Source organism: Triticum dicoccoides, chromosome 6A (genome assembly GCF_002162155.2).
Source record: "Triticum dicoccoides isolate Atlit2015 ecotype Zavitan chromosome 6A, WEW_v2.0, whole genome shotgun sequence".
Classification (NCBI taxonomy): domain Eukaryota; kingdom Viridiplantae; phylum Streptophyta; class Magnoliopsida; order Poales; family Poaceae; genus Triticum; species Triticum dicoccoides.
Window position 1 is genome coordinate 548,978,334 of NC_041390.1, and position 15,979 is coordinate 548,994,312.

A 15,979-nucleotide genomic window follows, 5' to 3' on the forward strand; every position below is an offset into this window, starting at 1 on the left:
GGCGAAACGGCTGAAAGGCAATGCAATCTACGGGAAGGCAGAGGGAGCGGGGAATCTTTTGGTTTTCACCACGGTAAAACACCAGTCGACGACTTCTCACATCAGGGAGTGGTGGGTTTTTACAGGCGGAGTCCTCGTGACTAATTGCTGCCGCGCCTGCTCCCGTTAATCAAAAAATTAAAAATCCTACCGCGCCTGCTCCCGTCAATCAAAAAAATAAAAATCCTGACGCACCCAAACACTAGAGCAACACCGTGGTGGATATTTATATTTACCTGCCGGCAAGTAGATAAAAATTGGGTGAAAAACAAATGTGGCGGCGACCTAGCTAATCGGTCAAACTAGCCCAACTAGTAGCCACTGTGCTTCACTGATGTACTCGGCGGGAAAGGTGGTCTTTCGTGATTTGACGACTCATTTACTTGCTTCGGCGCTAGGACCGAGGAGGACCCAGAAAACGCGCGGTAGGGCGTCCCACGTCAGGAAGAATATATGTGTGCACCACCCGGGAGGACCCCGAAACCGCGCGGTAGGGTGTGCCACGTCTCGGCACGGAGGAAAAATGTGCGTGTAAAAATATACTATATCAGATGTAGTACCTATGTTCGACCTCGGGACCCAGCCAGTCGGTCGAAAACACCCCACTAGCTACACAACTTCATCATGCAAACATGGCACGGAGGATAGATGTGGTTAGCTCCGTCTCGACCAGCCACAACGTCTCTTGTTCTAGGTGATTCTTCTATTTTCCAAGCTTTTTTTAGTTGTAATAACACCACGGCAAGCTAGCGACGCTCTTCGTGTGTGCCCGTGCAAAGGTTAGACGATGGAGAGAAGAGAGATTGAGATCGCACATCTGGGACCCACCAGTAAGTGAGACAATGGTCATGCACGTGTTGACGAGGCACTCCCTCTACTCTACTCAACGAAAGTACTGTATAAATAAAATCAAGTTATGGGACAAAGCCAACAACCATTTGTTTTTTCAGGCTATCGACTTACGCTTTGTAGTCCAGGTTGCCAGTTCGAATCTCGTCTTTCAGATTTGTTAGTCTTAGGTCCAAATTTTATTAATGACAAGTGAGACCCCCGTGTGTTGTTCCGATATTTCAGTGTAGGATGGTTTTTTTGAACAAACACTTTGCGCGGTTAGACAAGTAACGGCATGAGTTACACATATTTTGCAAGTTTACGAACAAAAATGACAGCGGCATAGAATATCACATCCACCCCGCAGCTTAGATACTATGGTGATACGAGTTTTTACACCGTTGGAAGTGAGATCCAATGGCTTGGGAGTAGTCTTTATAATTATGCGCAATTTCCAAACTCTCCAAAGGTTTTTTTTGCAAATAAAACATTCAGGCCTCGTGTGTGCCCCTGCATCTTCGATCCAACGGCTCCCCGGTGCTCATATTAGGTGCTCCCCGTAGCTTAATTACTCGCTACGGTGATATGAGCATCTAGGTCGTATGATCAGTGATCAGATGGCACATGCGTAGTACTTGTACTTTCTGCGCATTTCCCAAACTCTATCAGCCGTATATTGCAAAAACATTCAAACCTCCTATTGTGGGCAGTTAGATCTCAGTGAACTCGTATCACCATAGAATCTACGGTGCGGGAGCACCTCATATTCTCCCATGCGAGAAAACATAAGGTGCTATCGCAGCTTGGATGCTACGGTGATACGAGCTTGGAGGTCGTTTGATCTGAGATCCAATGGCATCTGAGTAGTCTTTGTGCTTGTAAGCAGTGGCTGAACTCTTTTGGGGCTTTTCTGCAAAAAACCATTCGAATCACCGAGGAGGTGTTGGGTCACAAATCCAACGCCTCCGAAGATCTTGTATCACCAAAGCATCTAAGGTGTGGTAGCACATGATATTCTTACATACAGGAGAATATGATGTCCTCCTTCATCTTAGATGCTACGGTGATACGAGCTTCGAGGTCATTGGATATGGGATCAAAGGGCATCTAAGTAGTTTTTGTACAAATTGGGTGCAATTCTCAAACTCATCAAGGTTTCCTGCAGGATATTAAGACACATCATGTGAGCTGCTATATCTCAGATCTACAAGCTCCAAGCAACTCGTATCGGCATATAGCATCTAAGGTATGGGGGCACATGATATTCTCCCAGGGAGGAGGGGTGGGGGTGCACAACCAATCGGTGGCTGGGAGGGTGGGGACAAATATAATCTAAACAACCCTAAATAGAGCTCCACAATTTTATCTAAGGTCGAGGGGTTGACCCCCGACAATCATAGCTCCGCCTAAATAGAACATTTGCTTGTACTGTAGTAATAGACTTAATATTCATCTTTCAGTTTCATGTTCATTTTAAATATTGAACTGAGGACCATGGATGTCTTACGTTTTACTCCCTTCGTTCCCAAATATTATTCTTTTTAGAGGCTTCAAATGGACTAGCACATACGGATGTATATAGACATATTTTAGAGTCTAGATTCACTCATTTTGCTCTGTATGTAGTCACTTGTTGAACTCTCTAAAAGACTAATATTTAGGAATAGAAGGAGTATTTTTGAATTCGTGTCATACATGCATGGTTTGGAAAAATAGATGCACTATACTTATTGGATTGCTGTTGTGTTCGTGCGTCTCTCTCTCTCTCTCTCTCTCTCTCTCTGTGTGTGTGTGTGTGTGTGTGTGTGTGGTCATTGCTTTATACATACAAAGTTTTCTCACCTCCATGTTGTTCATCTTTTAAATTTGAATTTGCATTGGAAAACTTACTAGGGATACCATGAAATGTGAAATCCACGTTGAGATCACTATATCACAAACTCACTCTAATTCAACAACTCGTCATAAATCAATTACCACGTTGAGATTAGTATTTGCAAGGAAAATACGGGTATTGTAATACACATAGATTCGTTCGGCAATTTAAAAGGTTCCTTTCGTATTCTCAAATGGTAGGACCCAACGGCGTACCAGCCAGACCTTGGCTCGTGTTGATCCTAAAAAAAGAGGGCTCGTGTCCTTCGGTTGCGTGCGTGGTATGCACATTAGGCAACCCCATTACCCCAACCAGTCGAGCCTCAGCGTTTCAAGTCGAAATATCTGGCGGCCAGAATTCCAGCCCTAGGAAATTCCCCTCATGTCCCCAGTCCATAATGACTACCGATGAACAACGGAGGGATGCTTTAGTAACTAGACAATGTTACCTACCGTGTCAAGCACGGTTCAATTCCCTCAGTCGCCGCTCGTCAAGGTCACCTATCAACGACATTGCCTAGTACTACTACTACTACTACTACTACTACTACTACTACTACTACTACTACTACTACTACTACTACTACTACTACTACTACTACTACTACTACTACTACTACTACTACTACTACTACTACTACTACTACTACTACTACTACTACTACTACTACTACTACTACTACTACTACTACTACTACTACTACTACTACTACAGGATGAGCACGGAATTGAGCCCGTTTGTTCGTGCCTAGTACTTGAGTGAATATATCAGGCAATGCACTGGTACGGAGGGATTATCCTTTTACTCTGCATATATAACTTGTCTGAAGTCTAACTAAGCAAAATGTTTGACCAAATCCTTTCTTAAGAAATACAACAGGACAGATGTACGACTTGAAAATTTATTGCATGATGCAGGTTATGATATTGTTTCGAATCCTAGATCTTAAATTTCTGAAAATCCAAAAGTGAGCATAAATTCTTGAAACTAAGCATGGTCACGTGATATGGCACAAATATTACTCCGTAAGTTTTTTTTCAATTTGAGACAAGCTGCTTATGACAAGTTGCACAAATGAAGAGTCAAGGTATTTTGGAAGAAAGACATGTCACGTTAAGGCAAACGCTTTCACTATTGAAACCATGGGCGTTTACGTGCCGCCACGAGTCCCCGCTTCTCATCGGCAATCGGCAGGTGCCGTCCGAGCAAGCTTGTGAGTCGACGGGAGGGTGCGAGTAGACCGCTGTGCAGGCGAGCCCTTTGACCAGGCTCCGCCACCCACCGTCGTCCCAATTGCTCCCACTTTTAATGTCGCCGGCGCCGCAGTTTAAAATCAACCCCGCACTACCCGGTACTCCCTCCTTTCCGGTTTATAGGGCTTATCTCAAAATATTAGTTTTTCCATTTTATAAGGCTCAATTTTTTTGTTTCCCATCACATGTTCAGATTCCAAGGTAAATTAAATCATTGCATGCAAGTATTAAGAGAAAATTGACCAATACATGTAATTTATGCATGCATGCATTACAATTAATGCATTGATAAACATATTTTTTTGAGAAAAACAAGAGCATTAATTGGGTGTTTTTGCAAACTACAAAAAGTATTCCACCACTCACCATCTACATTGGTTGGTGAGATTTTTGAATTGAGCCTTATAAACCGGAAAGGAGGGAGTATCGCTACAATCCTCTCTCTTCCTCTCTGATTCTCCTGTCGTCTACCTCCAACTAGCCTGACCTAAACGTACGTCATGCCGCATCATGATGGTCTGCCCTTAGTGTTCTAGTTTCCTAAGGAAGACACCCAGCCGGAGTCTCAAGAACATAAGGCGCTTTGGGACAAGTTTGAACTGGCCTTGCGGGAAGACGCCGCGCCTGTCCTCGCTCCCGTTCCGGCTCCCGTCGCCCCAACTGCGCCAGTGCCCATCCCCGTGGCATTGATGGGCTGGGAGCCGCACATTGTCGCCGAGATTGATCCCACGGGGTTCCACCCGCCGACTTTCACGCGCCCGTGCACCTGCCAACGCATGCGCCTGCGCGTGCACTGACGCGCATGCCCGTGCCGGTGCCCGTGCACCTGCCAGCGCCTGCGCCTGCGCGTGCATTGACGTGCGCGCTCGTGCCGGTGCCCGTGCACACGAATGTCTCCGCCGCCGCCGTTGATAGCGCATGTCCCCGCGTGGGTGCCAGTGCCCCCCTCAACGGCATGGATGGCCGCCGTTGACCGCTTTCTTGCACCAACGCCAGTCGCCTCCTCCCGCCAGTCGACTCGCTCCGAAGTCCAGAACATGTTGGCCTTCCTTGAAGCTAGGCCAACGTCCAGGAGTACGCCAACAACGGCGCAAGGCGCCGCCGTCGGTCAGTGGCCCGACGACACATAGAGCACAGTAGAGGAGCTGCTTCCCACCGCGAGACGCCCCCGCCGCGTAATCTAAATTTGCCATGAAAAACGTTCGGATTGCCATGCTTAAAATCCGAATGTTTATCATTTCCGTTTATTTTATATCGATCGTCGTATAATTTAAAGTCGGAGTCAGACTGAACAAAATGTATGGTTTGATCGATTGAATGTTCTGCTAGAGCCGTATCAAATTAAATATAAAACGTCATCAAGCCACATGTATTCCTTGTCATCCAACGACCTAGACTGCTTCAATGTCGAGCGCTCAACACGTTTAGCGTGCAGTTAATTTCATGCCAAAAATAGTGCTAATCACATGACAACATGCAAATAATATCCTAGTAGTTAATATCCGCATGCACTTAATATACATCCAAATTAACGTGCATTGCACGTACACACTGACTAGTGCTGCTAGTACGTGAAACTGGTGCCGTGACTTGTGAACGCGTCCAGATATGGTCAACGGCAACATGGCCCGCGAGTTCTTCCTATTTGCCCGTGCGTCTAAACGCAGAAGGGGAGGAGAGAGAGAGACACATGGAACCCACCAGTAAGTGAAGACGTGTAGATATATTTTGTGCGTGGGAGGAAGCAAGGTAAACCGAGCACATAGGGTCGCCGTGCGATCGAAAGAGTGAGACGGGTTGGAGAGAGTGACCTAGATAGACGATGTGCGTGAGAGAGGATACAATGTGAATAGGTCGAATTGGGCTCAAACATGGTGATATATCGTTTGTTGTGCTATTTTGTAGGTCATATGTTTGAATCCATCCAAAAGTTTTCTCACTACCATGGTGTTCATCATATACATATGCATTTGTATTTAAAAAGTAGCATGGATACAGTGAAATGCGAAATCCACGTTAGAATTGGAGATCGCTACATGACACACACTCTAATTCAAATAACTAACTACATGACACACACTCTAATTCAAATAACTAATTATGTGAGACACACTCTAATCCACGTTAGCGTGGGTACCGTTTTGATTTTTTCCAAATAACTCCTTATTAATTAATTTATAGTACTCCCTCTGTTCACTTTTATAAGACCTTGAAGACATTTCAGAAAATGTGCAAAACAGTTCATTTTAAGTTGTTTGAAACGACTTACAAAAGTGAACGGATGGAGTATCTCGTTTTGAATGACTAATTATTGCAAGGAAAACACGGGCATGGTAATACATATAGATTCGCTTACAAATGAAAGAAGATTCGTTTGCATTCTCAAACGTAGGCGCACCAGGCAAACCAGGGTCGTGTCATTGTGGACGCTGCTTCGGTGCCTTAAAGGCAGCTGCCTTTGCGTCATTGACATGTGGGCCAGCCACCTGTTGGGCCCATATGTCATGGACACAAAGGCAGGTGCCGTAAGGCACCAAAGCATAGTCCTGTCGGGGTGGTCGCGTGTGTCGGACGAATGCGTAGCACCCAGCCACCCACCCCCCTCCCCCCCAAAAAAAGGGCGACGACAATATAAGTTCGCGCTTCCACGTTTCGGATTGAAATATCTGGCGGCCCCAATTCCAGCCCTGCAAAATCTCTCTTCTCCACCGTCCCCTTCCGCGCCCAGATTGCTCAAATCCCTAATTCGCCGCCAACCCTCGAATCGCCCCTCGTCTCGTCTCTTTCCCCACCGTTCCCCAACTTTGTGCCGGAAGACGACGACGAAGACGACGGTCGCGCTTCACCACCGCACCGGAGCTACCTCATCTACGCCCTCGTCCACCGCACCGGGTGGTCCACCGACAACGTCGGCCGCCGCAACCAACATGCCTCACAGACACTGAGTTCCACCGCATCAGGTGCGCTTCACCGAAGCCGTCTCCCAGCTCACCGGGGCTACTTCACCGAGCACATCATCGCACCTCCGCCCCCCGAGGCCGTTGGGGCTTCACCAACGGTCTCGTCCACCGCATCGTAGCGCTCCGCTGCCACTCAAGATCTGCATCCGTGTGCGGCCAGCCAACGCCAGTGCATCACCCTCAACGGCCCTGAAGTGACCCGCACTCTAGCTAGGCGAGCATGCCCAAACGCCGGCCCGAACTAGGTATCTACACATCACTCCCTTGTGCACTGTTCCGACGATGTTTGGATATCCTTTCACTGCTCTCTTAGCTTACATGCCTATGCAACTCTGACCTTAACTCTTATTTCTTCTGGAGATATCATCTGAAACAAGCAAATCCATATTTTAGCGAAGCATGACGGCGCTACGGGATCTGGTACACATCTTGCACACCCGTATAACCTTGTAAGTATCTATCCTCCGGTACAACATCAAGGTCGATTCCTCTTATTTGATCAACCGTTCGCCGTGTCAAAATGCAGAGGGGGATGCAAGGAGCACAAGGCCTGCACATCCAAGCAAGTGGTAACATGGACTTGTACATGGAACATCCCAAGCGCAAGCAGAGCTGCAGTGAGCCTGTACAACGAGCTAGCATAAGTCCCTGCATTTCATTTAATTCGTACTGGCATTCATGTATGATTTGTGTGCAGTGGCTGATCCACGAATTCAAGTTACCAGGGGCGAACATTTAACTTAAAAAATACGAAGTCACTTGCACTCCGGAAATCAACATAACTTGAGAAATGTGAAGCTACATGCACTCTGAAAACCAGCTAATGATCCAAAGTAGTTCAGATTATAAACACTAAATGATGCAAGCACCAAAAAACACAAAATGCAACATGGTGTACAAGGACTACAAACATGGTCTGTACCTGCTTGAATTATTCATTCTCTGGCTGAAAATATCAATGTGTAATTGCACGTATAACTAGTGCGCAAACTGCATATCAATATATCTATCCTGCACAAGTATGCCAATAGTTTCAAACAACAGATTAGAAAAGTATTTATGCTATGTTGTCATGATATGGGGACTTTCTGGTAGATGGCCTCGACGTTTCCTCAAGCTATGAAAATGCACTATAATTTGCTTGTCATCAATGCCTGCAAATCTGTGTCTCTCTCAACATAGTAGATCATCATTAGACACTAAATCCTTCAATGAGCTTGCAAAATGCTTGCATTAGATCCCTCATTAGACACTATATGTTCATCACCAGGAGCATGTAAAATGTTTGCATCAAATCCTTCATTAGCAGTCTGTTCATTAGACACTTCAGGCTCAAGAACAACATGAGCTTGTATGTTTGCACCGAAAACTTGATTAGATACATCAGATTCAGTCAGTTCAGTATTGATTGGGGGAGTTATAAAATAAGTAGAAATTGGTTTCATTTTCTCATACATTCCCTACATACAAGCAGTTTTACAGCACTGTCAAGTTTAACTATTGGCCAGAAATTAAAGAGTTGAATTAGACATAATCAGGGATGTGATGTACCTGCTCGTTGTGCATGCTACTCTTGCAATTAGCGACTGTCCGTTTGCGCAAGCTCGATGCCATGCCCGTGCTGCCGCTGCTGCTTCCCACGCAAGCTACACCCAGGGTTGGATCTTCATCTTCTTGTCCTTCCGTTCGCTTGAAGCCCGGCGACCGCCCTCCAACGGGGGCGCGAGGAAGTGCTATGTCGATCTGTCCAGCGGCGGCTAGGTTAAGAGCGAACCAGACTAGAGGTTGGAGCGAATGAATTGGGATTTTTCCTGCTGTCGATCGACATGGGAGGCGCTCGTTTGGGCCGCGAGCCTGCTATAGGGCCTGCCTTGCACTTATGTTATTGGCCCATCCAAATTGAAACATTTTCTTCATTTTTTACATTGCCTACTCGTGTGTTGGGACGAACGAAACTAGCATGGGCCAACCTGGACGACTCAAACTAGGTGCACACTTTCCAGCCACCTGAGGCGGCCGCCCATACCAGCCCCTATGGTGGTCTCGCCCCTTTTTGCGTGTATGATTGGATAGTGAAAAATATTCCAGTGGCGCTTTTGATTTACCCACAGAATGGTTGAATTGCTTGTTTCTATCTCGATATGCCAAAATTAATCGCATGAAATATACAGTAAAAGCCAGTGTGATGTGTTTGGCTACAACTAGTCTGACTACACGTCCTCATATAACATATCAAGGACGCACCATCTTACCAGATTAACCATTCGACTTACCCATGCAGTGTGGGAAGAAAGAAGTATTGGGACTGTGTATCCAAGCAATTGATGCCATGGACTCCTTCGTACAACCATGTAAGCGAAAAAGAAGTTGCAGTGTGTCTGTACAAAGAACTAGCGTAAGTTCAGTTACGTGCTTCTCGGAATTTTAGTTAACCACTTATTGCAAAATTATTCAATTACATTGCTTGGCTTAATTTAGTTTGCTACTGATTACATAATAGCACAACCTATTAATCATATTGTAGACTGCGCCTATCTATGTGTTTGATACTTACTGTTAAGAATTACCTGTTTGCCTTAACTTAAATATCTACTTGTTTGTTTAACTGCTTTGCTTCTGCAACAGCGGGTTACAATGATGTTAATAACTACTTTTCAGCATCCAATTGAAACTCTTTAATTCCTTGTTTGTTTAACTGGTTTGCTGTTATAACTCCCAGTTGAGATGTTTTGCTAACTTCAACTTTTCTGAATCCAATCGGAACTTTAATGGCAAAACAGGTTAGCCCAAGATCAAAGAGCGAGGTCCCCATGGACGTTGCATCATCCCACAGTAGTGGCACCGGCCCAATCATGCATTATGAATTGCCAACTGCTGATGCTCTAGAGGCTAAACTAGTGGTAGAAAGAGATTCTGCTTCTGCACTTAGAGATGAAGTTGACATGTTGAGGAAGCAAACAGCACAATCACAAGCAGTACTCAAGACAACCATTAAATATTTGGTGGATTTCAAAACGAAGCAAGCTGAAACTGACCAGATTGTTAAGGTCCTCAAGGAAAAAAGGAAATTAAATTCCTACTTGGTAAATCATAGGTGAAATGTTCTTTCCATAGTTGAATAACCTTTGTGTTGTCTGTTCATGTAATCAATCAAACCATTTGTTTTAGAGATCATGTAATAAATTTTTTTGTTTGTAATTTTATTTGAGCACAAGTTTGTATTAAATTGATAAGACTCGGAGACATTTCATTTGGATTGCTGTGCCAAACCTACAAATATGCCAATCGGGCTGAATGTGCATTCAGCAATACTAGTATAGATGGACCATAAGTGGCACGCATCGGAAAGGGCCAAGATGCTGGCTAAAAAAGGATGCTGTTGTAGCCAAAAAAAAGTACAGCGGCCTGGCTTATGTATGTTAGTTGATATTATTGATCCATATACTCTATAAGTGTTTATATGTCGGTTAGTTCCGTACATTCTTGGGTGATTGACTCGGTATTTGAATCTTGATACATCGCTTGTGTACATATCTAAATGGGAGTACACATTATGCTGCGTGTGACATTTGAGTTGGACATGAAGTGTTCCAAATATTCGAATTCACCTTAAACTGGATTCTAGTTTCTGAATTTGAGTATCGGCATTTGTAAACCATATTCATATATGACAGTGGAATACATCTTTGTCGTCCTTTTCAAGATATATAAAAACACATAGAATGATTTATAAAGATTCATATAGGAATACAAAATGGATTCGAATTTAGTTGCCAGGGTAAACGTGGGTGCTTATTGTCCCAAAATTCGAAAGAAACAGCAAAATGTCCACTCCCACATCAGCTGCCCAAAGCCAAGTGTTTGGGAGATGGAAATTAATGTCTACCCATTACACGGACAATCCATCAGCCCGATTTCCACTGCTCTAAATAGGGGTAGGTTAGTAACTTCAATTAGACGTGACACGATCGCCTCTGAGCCCATTCCGACACGGTGGGCGTCAAACATGGGCGGCAAAACTCATTTGATTCAAGCTCGTCCGAAAGACCTCTGTTTCTCCCTCCATTCCCCATTCATACACGGTGGGCGGCAAGACAAACTCTCCTCGTCCGAAATAGATGTAGGCTAATATTTTAAATAGGGGCAGATGTGTAACTTCCATCAGATGTGACACAACCGTCCTACCTGTCAGCCCCGTTCATACACCATGGGCGCCAACTGTGGGCGGCAAAACACCCTCTCCTCGCCCGAAATAGTTACCGGCAAATATTTGGGAGATGCGAGATTACCGTCCTATCCCCAACCGATGAGACGTCCAAATTTGAAACGGGGGATAAGTTCGTAACTTTCCCATATTTCAGACAGGCGCGTCCCAAAAAACATGGTTCCCCGTACCTCTCCCTCCATTTTCCCATTCATACACCGTCCACGCTAGAACACCCCATTCCCACACCAGCCTCCATCCGCCACCCCATCCATCGCCGCCGTCCTCCACCAAATCCATCGCCACCGTCCTCCACCATGCCGGAGCGCCTACCAAGACCGCGTCGTCCACTGCTAGAGATGGACGTTTCTCATCCACAGCGATGGACCAATAGCCTTGCATCACGTCCTCTCGCTTCATCGGCACCGTCATCCTCTTTGCCGGGGCCGCTCGCACGACCTTCTCTTCCACCGCAACGGGACTTATCCCCCGATGCACCCGTCTACCGTCGCAGATTTGCTTCAACGCCACCGACAGCCATCGCACCCCCGATGCCTACACGGCGCCGCAAGAGAGGTGGTACTTCATATCTCCTCAACTTTTCGATCTCAACCAGAAAATAGATCTTAACTTGGTTACTCTACTTTCTTTTCAGCTCTTAGAAATTAGTTCTTAGTTTGAAGCAAACAATGAATGCTAAATATCATTTCTCCGGTTTGCAGCTTCAAATCTGCCATGGCATAGCCATAATACGGTTTAATTGATCATGCTTAGGGTTTAATTGATCATGTTGGTTCCGTGGTGGTTTCTTTAATAGAAATCAGAGGGGAAACCCTCTTTTGCTAAAAAATATATGCTTAGAGTTTCCCCCTTTTATGATCACTATACGATCAGAATACGTGCTTCGTTTCATAATAACACTGCTCCACCCATCAAGCTAAACAAGCTTAGTTGTTCAAATACGAATATGATATTATTAAAATAGAGTTGTTTAATTGGTCAGCTAAATGTTCCTAAATTAGTTTCAAAAATGCATGTTCGCCGCTCGGGTGTGTATCTCTGTGTGTGGTCTGGTCAGCACGGTTGGGGAGGTGAACTTTGCATATGCAGGGGTTTATAGGAAGACACTCTCCGAGTTGAAACCACAATGCATTCCATAGATAATCTAACTACTTTTTATGTTTTCATGAATCTCAGATTCTGAACAGCATCATAATGATTATGAGCTTGCGCGCATGAAAAGAATAAAGCAGAACAATGCCATGGCTGTCAAACTTGGCATTAAGGGACTGAAATCAAGTCTGGATGCAATGCAATGCAAACACTCTCCACCTACAGATTCATGCTCAGAATATGATCCTAACAGTGATTCTGAGCTAGAGGGAGACCTAAGTCAATGTAGCTCCCTAGTGGAGGAGTCAGAGGAAGATGCCCTATCTTATTCACCCATCAAGGTACTTGCTCTAACTTTCCAAGGTTACATTGCTCGCACATATCTTGCAACTGATGCTTTGCATTGCTTCTACTTTGTTGAACTGCCATTAGCTTAGTTTACGCATCGTGTATGTGAATACGCCCTGCCTATCCATTTTCAGTACATATTCCATCTGTCATCATACCATATTTATCCATTCAAATGTTGTTCTAGTGTATCAGACGTTCAAAAGGAAGAGGGCGATTGCTGATCGTGGAGGAGCACAAGCAAAGTATTTGGAAAAGGTAGTGGCACCTGATAAATCAAATAGCCCATTAGGTGTACTTGCAATATCACCTGACCCACAAAATACCCCAACTCTAGCAGACTCTAGCCATACTACACTGGTCATTTCTGATGCCCCAACTCAGCAGACCCCAACAGCAGCAAACAGTATGATTATGCCAGTTGACATAGCACCAACCGTACGACGCAAAACCCCCATTCCAGCAAAGAGTACACCAAATCCAGTTGCCAAATCCCTTTTTGAACCAGAGAGAGCCCCAATTGCAGCAAATAGGACCCCTGTTCCATTTCTTCCCAGTTTAGAAGATGAAGCTTATGTTGTTGTCAGGAACTTTGTGCGCATCTTTCCTTCATGGAAAGATTATACCGCAGACACAGAACAATTTCCAGTCTTCCTCCGCAACTTACGCGTAAGTAATGTACTAATGTTATTCATGGTCATTACCGCATATGTTTCTGCTGACAGAAGACACAAGATTTCATTCTTTTAAATAGGCAAGGCGCAAACTGGATTGTGATGATGAGCAAGGGTTGGTTGCGCTTTTCAATCACTCGTTGATGAAGTATCGTTCCTACCTAAGGCAAGCGCACTTCGATGGCAAGCCTCTGAACGAAATTTCTGTAAAGTCTTTGGTGCTACATTTATCCGACAGTGACTGGAATAATCTTGTTACACATTGGTCTCGGCTGCAGCGTAAGGTACTGTCTATGATATCACATCACAATTTGAACTACATTTCTGCATTTGCCTTAATGTCTCACTTGTACGAAAACTGTTAGCATAAGAACATTCATTCTCAAGGGACCACAGAATCTCACAACTATACTGCACACTGCATTGCTCTTGTGAGTACCTCTTGCCCTGTATGACCATATTTACTTTCATAGCTGTTTGATTATGTAGCATCACTGCACATGTTAGCCTCGTAATCGTCCATTTGGTGGACATTATAAGATCCGTATGGACTCTTACATAAATTTAGAATCAACCCAATGCTTTTGAAGAGGTTTAGCTCTGCAGTCCTCTTGTAAGGACTAAACATGGTCTATCACTGTACTTACATTAACAGCTACTCCCTCCGTCCCATAATATAAGAATGTTTTGTACAGTACACCAGTGTTCAAAACACTCTTGTATTATGGGAAGAGGGATTGGTTCATTTTGTAGCATTCTGCATCTTATCTCCCTCGCCCACCATTTACTAAAAAAGTTCAGATCTATATTTAATCTTACCAACAAGTAGAATACACAGACAATGCCAGTGCAGAAGTGTAGCCCATTGCTCTTGTTAGTACATTTTGTCCTGTAACGCTTGTACTTCCAGGGATTGGTAATTGATTATGTAGCATCAATCTGCATCTTATCTTCATTATCCTCTACCCCTTCCAGTATTATCATATCTATAGTTACTCTCTACAAAATGTGGAGTACAGGCAATGCTTATGAAGAAGATTCTGTGCTAAAATCCTTGAGTTATCCTTCCCTTGACATGGAGAAGGGCATTATAAAGCCGGTGTTAACTGTTAATGTAAGTCAGTCCTTCTAAAGCCTTTATCCTCAACTGCTGTTTAATTTTCTCATACTCCCTATCGTTTACTGCTGTTTAGTTTGCTGTTTCTACCAAAATGCATGTTCGTAAGAACCATAAGTTCTAAGTTTTACTTGTAAAACCAAATTCCTTATTCATACCATGCACATTACTTAATACTCCCTATATGTATGCTTGTTTTTGTGGATCTATAATCCAGTGTGTGGTGAAGCAGCCCATGTTTGCACCTTGTCATGTCCTATTTTATCTTACTAATGTGGCTGATGATATGAACAACATGCCATGCACATTATCCAAAATAGATACAATGATTTTCTTTGCCCTTCATCTATGCTTGTTATGTTGACATGGTAATCCAGTAGTGTGGTGAAGCTCCCCGCATTATGAACAATGCCAAATTATGCTATTGATATTTTGAACATACTCTTTTTTTCTAATTTGAAATTGGATAGAATTGACAGAACAGTTATCATCTTTGTTTATACACGTGGAAAACCTGTCATCTCTCTGCTTTGTTTCAGGGTGATATGCCTGATGGCATGCACAAGTCTGTTGAAGGCTGTGAGACAAACCCAACATATATTGCAGCAAAGAAGGCAAAACATCTTGAAGATAGTGAGACAACCCCAAAGTCTTGTCTTGATGTAGTGTTCAAGTTACTTGACACTAACAGTCAGACAAGCTCACAGAATTCGTTGTCTGAATCAGTTCGACTTCTTCAGTCCCAAGTTCTAGCAGAAAGGCATTCTGCAACTCAACTTTGACTTGAAGTCCTATCTCTAAGAAAGATTGCAGAGAACACCAATGAGAGCCTCATCGCACAGCTACACCTGGAAGCTATGACTGACATGCTATGCCGGTCTCACAGCCTTGCTCAGCAGCTTGCGCAGCAGTTCCCCCGCAGGGCTAACCTTTCTTGAACTGTCTTGGAAGTGGTCTCGGTTCAGTATTATTTTGTTACGCTGCAATGGTGCCCAGTTTTTGTAATCTGCTTCTACGTTGCGCTTTATGATCACTGGTGGCGAACTTCGATGCCCAATGGATGTAATATACCTTAAACCCTTTATTGTATAGTGTAGGTTTATTCTAAGTTACTATGCCGTAATTTCTTTCTTGTATAGAGTAGCTTTGTTCTTAATTCATACTAGTTACACAGCAGCATGAAATGAACCCCGACCCATGATTGTGCGAATCAAATCACGGGCTTTTAACATGCCAAAATTGTCTCAGTCCTTGTTTGTCCCAATCAGATATCGGCTGCGAGCAGGCCGGATGCAAACAGGGCCGTAGTTAGGCCCAACTATATGACTGGCTTTTAACAGGCCGAAATTAATATAGGGCCGAAATGTTAAACGGGCCCTTAACAGGCCAAAACTAATATCAGGCCGAATTACTAAGTGGGCCTTTAGCAAGTGGGCCCAAAAGCATAGTGTCCAGTTGACGGGCCGAATCTGATATGGGCCATAATTGAGCCCAAAGCCTCTTAAAGGGCCGGACCTGATCTGGGCCGTAATTTGGCCCATAACGTGGTAGGCTTTTAACGGGC